We start from the raw sequence: 6,996 nt of genomic DNA, 5'->3' as shown, positions 1-6,996 counted from the left end.
GGTAGAAAATCAGTAAAAAATGTAAATGAAGATTATCATATAGTAATCCATGCTTAAGAATGCCTTTACCGATGATGACGGAACATGATTATAACCAACTGCTTATTAGGGTGAGGTTCGGGAAGGTCGCAATGCATACTTATTGGTCTGGCTGCATACTTATTGGCACTGCTGCCTGCTGCCAAATGGCTTCTTGCATGCTTATCTAGCATTGAAAGTGGTGGCTTAACCATCTTTAACAGTGGAGATCATTTAGTTTGGAGTAACCCGCTCTAGTCTTTAATGATGATTAGCACAACTTATCTAGGCTTTTCGTACTCTGTCCAGATCGTACTACTTTTCTAGCGATTAAGGTGTGAAATTAACTGGAGCAAGAGCGGCTACCATGGCCTCAATGGGAGTAGTAGTAGGTACTAGAAACCTATCTAGTCCTTTAACAACTTCTATGGCATGAAATTTTTCATTAGCCAAAAAATTATTTGATTATGTTACTTCTAGGCCTTGCCTTAACAGAAGTTGTTGCCCAGTCTGCTTTGATGATGGCCTTTTCAATATCATTCCTATTTCAAGGACGCAAAGTTAGCAGAGAACAAACAGGTTATACCTACAGGATGGAAGGGCTTAATGAATCCCCCATCTCCAGGGGAAATAGCGGAGTTGGTTAGAGTGCTAGTCTGTCACGCTAGAAGTCGCAGGTTTGAACCCCGTTTTCCCTGTTAGCATCATGCCAAGTTTTCCCAAGTCAGAGTTGATGATACTGATGGAAAAGAAGCCCAACCACCCCTACCCTCCGAGTAGAGCGTGTAGCGGAAACACCTTGTCAGTCTCTACCATTTTTACTTCGCTATGCCTTTCATTGTTTAGCATAGTGTTCAAGAATTAGTCTAGGTCCCTCAGAGCCCATGGAGTGGCCTCGCGGCGGTTGGCTCATTCTTTGCTCGATTAAACTCTATGCTTTTATGCCTCTTTCTTTGCTATAATCTATTTGACTCACTTTACCCAAGTGGGCCACCCTTCAATTCAATTCTATTCAAAAGGTCCGGGCCATGTGCTCTTATCCAAGCAGGCTCAGCATGGAAATCATAGGGTTTCTGGCCACGAAAGGGTAGGGATTTGCAGTACCGAGAAGGCCTCCTTTGGGAGAGTGTGATGTACCAAGTTGGGCAATAGCTTGAATCCAGAAAACCTTCCCTTCTTCCAGTTCGAGAATGTAACCTTTCAATTATCAAAACTCAAATGGAATGTGAATCATCGCGTAGCCTGCCTAAGACAGAGAGATATTTTGGAAATAGCCCATGGAAAAGCGGAGAGGGGTATTAATGTGGTTGACATGAAGTGAATGAGGTGTCTGGAATCAAAGGATAGTTACCTAGATACCATTCATTCATGTATACTACTATAATGCCATAATATGCCCAGAGAACCATCTCGGGTCAGAGTTTTTCTTTTTCATTCAACTACCACATAGAAATCTATCTCATAATTAGTAGTAATCATAATAAAATAACATTCGGGTGTATAGCTCAGTTGGTAGAGCATTGGGATTTTAATGTAATGGTCATAGGTTAAAGTCCTACTACACCCAGACTTGAGACGTATAATTACATGATTACAAAAGAAAGTGTACTTCAAAGATCACTTCCCTTTGGCCCAATTGTGTTGAAGGGGCCACCTAAAGTGGCTAGGCTGTACAGTTATGTTGCCCCTTACACCCACCTTATGCCTCAACATCATCCATTTGAAAGCACAATTGCCGAACCGCCCAAGGACCAAGGGGGAAAGCTGGCTTGCTTTCTTTTATGCCCCCTCCCTCAAAGTACCCTTCTATAGAGCTAAGATTGGGGCTAACTTTTTCAAAAATGTTAGAAAGGCGAAACAAAAAAAAAAGTTTTCGAACCTTTCCAATCAAAAGAAATGGGGCAGAGGAGTCTTTGGCATGCATGCAGGGACTTTAATGAAAAAATGGAGAAAGGGCCGTAAAGAGCAGCTCATAGAGCATTTGAGGGAAGGAACCCACTAGAAAACTTCCTTGAACAGGTAGGAATTAATAGAAAATCTTATAGATAGAATGGCCTTAACTTCCGAGGCTCAATGGAACGAGCTACTATGATAGTGGAAGCCCAACCTACTTAACTCAGGGGTTAGATTATGGCTTTCATATGGCAAAAGTCATTGGTTCGAATCCAATAGTAGGTAACTTAAGATTTTTCATGGTTAGTTTCACTAACCAAGCGCCGAGTTCCATGCTTTCCATCTTGCATCCATCATGAGCTAGAGCTAGTCCTTTGTTAATGGAAGAGTTTGCTCCCTCATGAAAGCTTTCATTCCGATATACAAATTAGATAGACCAAAGGGGCGAGAAGCGTTGAAGCTTCCTTGGCTCTGGGGAGGAGCACATAGCGCTGACACCCCAAATTTTGAAAAGGCAAGGTAAAAGAGAAAACACATGCTTTTCTTTTCATTAGAAATAGGATGGCACCAAAAGACAGAGCGAGCAGCATATATGCCACTATTGCTTCTATGAAATAAAGTAAATGGGGGTTCATGGTCGATCTATGGACTTTCTACCAGGCGAGTGAAAAGGTCTTGTCCCTAAAGGTCGTATAGCAATTGGTGAGAAAAGGCCTTATGGTTAAAGAAATGTTCAGTGGCCCGATAAAACCGGCGGATGTGGGATGTGTAACCATGTTCCCAATTCTGAAATGGTCTCATTGACCTGAATAGGTTTACCGAGGGTTATTCTTGCTCACCATCGTAAGGTGATTAGGTCTGGTTTAGAGGCGGTCCTATGAGATGATTGGAGAGTATATCCCATCACAAATAATTAAGTACTACTACCTCTATTTTAAGAGAGTTTGACTCCATTGAGAGTAGGGCGCATAAAGTCAAGTCTTGCGATACTTCTCAAGCCCTTCATGGTGCCTGATGAAATTGTTTAAAGTTGTTCTTGGCTCTAGTAAAAGAGTTCGCTCCGAAGCTGTCTTGGTCTATAGGCCCTCACCACCTCGACAAATGAATGGGCCACATAGATATTCTTCACTAATAGCAGGGATCAGCCTCTCTTGGTTATTATGAATAAAGTCAAGCACTTCAGCGTCTATACAAAATGCATGTCCCTACAGGTAATGAGCTTTCTGTCATGTTTGCTTTACCGCACTAATGTTCAGCTTTGCATGAGGTCAAAGTAGGCTTTATCTCACTAATACTAATAGGGACCCGAGAACTTACGGCATTAACTGAAAATGCTACCACAACCGATGAAGACGGTATAACAACATCCAAAAGTGCTACCACAATTGATCTCTAACCCGATTCCAAATCTTAAGAGCCGAAGATTGATTTCAATTTCCGCTCTCACTGCTGGAATTGATAAAAGCATTGGCATCAAGAAATAATTCATCAGAATTGTAGAGAATATTTTCATAACTGCTAATATACTTACTATTTAAGATAGCATTAATGGAGTATCACTACTCTCCAAGGGTGGTGGGGTGTCATTTTATTACTTATTTTGTCAAAGTTTGAGCTCTCATGCGGGAGTTTGCACCCACATCGGCTCCCGCTCCCATGTGGGCTCTCATCTGTGTCTTCACCCCTAAACTAGGGCCCATGCTATCACCTCTTGAACTTCTATGTGAGCCTTCACTCCCAAAAGACATGTACCAAATTCAACCGAGCTCAAAGGGCCAGTCTCTAGTGACTTTGACAACCTACCACAGGAAAGGGACGGCTTGTACAGAGGTCCAAATTATTAGAATTTATTTCTAAAACCCAAATGAATATTTTGTATATAGAAAGATCGTTGGTAATTTCCTTTGTTCCATGGCTTTCTTTCTCTGAGGAAGGGTGGCCAAGCAGTGTTCACTGGAAATGCTATATAGACTCTTGTTTACTGAGGGCTCGAATCCCTCTCCTTCCTTGCCATGAATACTCCACGATTTAATTGAAAAAAACAACCTAAATTCTGTTATATTGGAATATCTGAAAAGAATATTTTCAGTGGGAGTGATAACATCTTTTCTTCGAGTCAATAGCCACCAAACCTTGGTTCTTCTTCTTCTTCTTCTTTCTCCTTCGACATAGACCTTGCCGGGTCTTCTAAGCTGGGCCCCTAAGAAATGGTAGAGGAGCAAGAAGGATCGGGATATAAGAGCTCTAAAGTACAGGGCTCCAAAGAGCCTAGAGTGATGAGATCTGAAGAACCTATAGAGATAGGGTTCGATCTCACTAGCTGTTCTAAAATAGGTGCTATCCCATCGAAAAATCATACATTTGGTAATGTCTCAATAGAAATCCAACCAGATAGTGGCAAGGCTACACCATTTAACTCTAATGTGTATCCTAACATACATAATGATACCATGTACGACATCAGCTACCAATACCGATGATTCTTCCGAATCGTATGAGATCTGTTCTACTCCATCCTCAAGATTTGAAGGTTTGCAAAGTATTATAGATGAGGAATAACCCTTAAAAAGACATGTATGGACCTGGAGAGAGGCCTATTCTAGGTCTCAACTATTCCAAATCATTAAAGTTTGGGCAATGATAAAACTAGGCCTATTCTAGGTCTCAACTATTCCAAATCATTAAAGTTTGGGCAATGATAAAACAAGGTAAATTTCACCAACAAATCAACTTTCAACTCTTTCACAAAAAGGTAAAACTTTCTTGTTCGGCAAGCTTGCCTTTGAAAAACCTTTGACATGTATGTCGGCTTTCTTAATCAGTCCATGAAACGTGGCATTGAATCTGCTCAAACATTCATTTTTGGGGTCTTTAAGGGAGCGATCACCATCAAACAAAAGGCTTCCTCGTTGTGTGATCGCCCTTAAAATGAATGTCTTTTTTTTCAATCCTTTTTCTAGAGACAGTCTTCTTTCCAATCGTCTTTCAAGTCCTTTTTCCATAGACAAAACCTCTCGATCTCATTTCTAGTGGATTCCATGACTATCTCAGCTTCTTCCTTTGATTTTTCTTCCAAATGTAGTATCTTTTCCATATCCTTCACTTTTGGCCAACTCGTCACGCTCATGACCTAAAGACTGTGGGTTCTAATCCTACCCCCACAAGTAATGCTATTAGCAGGAAAAAAGCAAACGAAGATTATCAAATAATAATCGTATAATAATCCATTCTTAAGGAATGGAAAGTAACCTCACAAGGTGAACTGGGAACAATTGGTGAGAATAGCCTTTTGTGAGACGAAACAAGATCGTAAACCAACTGCTTATCGGAGTGGGGTTTGGGATGGTCCCGAACGACTACACACTTATTGGTCTGGTTGCATACTTATTGGCACTGCCAAATGGATTCTCGCATACTTATCTAGCATTGTAGGTGGTGGCTTAACCATCTTTAAATGGTGCAGATCATTTGGTTTGGAGGAGTAACTCACTCTAGCCTTTAGCAATTAGCGTGACTTATCTAGTCTTTTAGTACTCCGTACAAATCGTACTACTTATCTAGAAATTAACGCTACTTATCTAGTAGGTAAAGATCTCTTCTAGTGGCTTGGAGGAAGTGGCTAGTCCAAATCATTCATCCTATCTATTATCTAGTAGGTAAAGATCTCTTCTAGTGGCTTGGAGAAGTGGCTAGTCCAAATCATTCATCCTATCTATTATCTAGTAGGTAAACCGGTTATCTATTATCTAGTAGGTAAAGTCAAAAGACGGCCCTTCACTTGTTAGGAGAAGTTAGACAATTACTAACACAGATTGACGTGGCTGCAATCATTCGACCTCCCCGTGCTATCTGAGTGGATTCACCTCACCCTTCCATTGGGCCAACGGGGACTAGACCAATGTGATCTCACCTTGACGTTGGCGGTTCGACTTATGGATAAGAGACCAAGGCTGGTAGGGTTCATATCCAAATGAGGATACGAATTTATGCGAACAACCTAAATAAAGGTTTGGAGAGAAAAGCCAAACTAGTGAGCCTGGATCTGGGGAAGGGTAAAAGTGCTCCAAACAACCCACAAGGATATGAAAAATCTGGGATTTGAACCCATAGTGCATAGGGCATTAGATCTCTAATTGCTAAAAGATGCAAAATAAATTGGTTGCTTCTTTGGCAATCAAAGAGGGTAATGATGACGTATTGGTAAGTGACTCTTCTCACGGTTTAGGTAGCTCAATTGGTTAGAGAAAAGGACTAAAAATTGTTAGGTCAGTGGTTCAAGTCCACTCCTAAATAGTCGCGTGAATTATTAGGTTCAAATCTTTGTGCCAGATACGACGACAAAAACCACATCTTATGAAACCTCTCTGAGCTAGAGCCACAGAGCTCTCTATCTATCTAATCTTAGCACCAACTCTGAGTAAATGGTGTGGCTTACCTGCTCCGGATGGGTAGCTTGAGAATAACGCAAAACCAAATTCTCTTTGTCATCCAAAGATATGAAATTTTTGCATAAATTAAAGTGTGGTGGACAGCCGGATTTAGAAGGCTCAAACATAATCTGTAACAAAGGGTTGGCCAAGGATAAGGTTGACCTGAAATGGTTCATGGAACAATATAAATACATCTGTCAAGTAACTAAATGCACTATCTCAACCAACTTCCGTGTCAATTTGGTTGAGGAGAAGCTTCATTTCTGTGCACATAGGGTGTAACACTTCACTTAAAAGATAATTTCAAGGTACAAATAGACCCTTTCTCAACCAACTTCCGTGTCAATTGGCGGAGGAGGGAGCTTCATTTCTGAGCACATAGGGTGTAACACTTCTCTTAAAAGATAATTTCAAGGTACAAATAGACCCTTTCTTTGAAAATTATAGTTTCTCTTATTCCTTCATGTTTAATTATGTATTCCATGATAAATTAAGTTTATATTAATATAAGTTAATAGATTCTTAATTTATGCACATTCCTCAAGAATAGAGATCTTGAAGGTCTAAAATTAACCTTATAACCTGAAGCAATTTAAACCTTGTGGAGATGGAGACCTTAATAGATTTTCTTATTGCATATTATTATAGTAAAATC

The 6,996-nt window shown here is 40.4% G+C and overlaps 1 non-coding gene across 1 annotated transcript; it reads left to right on the top strand.

The window, feature by feature from the left end:
- Nucleotides 1-6,130: 6,130 nt before the first annotated feature.
- Nucleotides 6,131-6,204, top strand: TRNAF-AAA (transfer RNA phenylalanine (anticodon AAA)). The gene has a single exon. It is a non-coding gene; the product is annotated as a tRNA-Phe (tRNA).
- The last annotated feature ends 792 nt before the right edge of the window (nucleotides 6,205-6,996 follow it).

This window comes from Cibotium barometz, chromosome 44 (assembly GCF_041138505.1).
Source record: "Cibotium barometz isolate CiBa-2024 chromosome 44, ASM4113850v1, whole genome shotgun sequence".
In the NCBI taxonomy this organism is placed as follows: domain Eukaryota; kingdom Viridiplantae; phylum Streptophyta; class Polypodiopsida; order Cyatheales; family Cibotiaceae; genus Cibotium; species Cibotium barometz.
The sequence above is the reverse complement of the archived record's forward strand: the minus strand, read 5'-3'. Positions and strand labels throughout refer to the sequence as shown.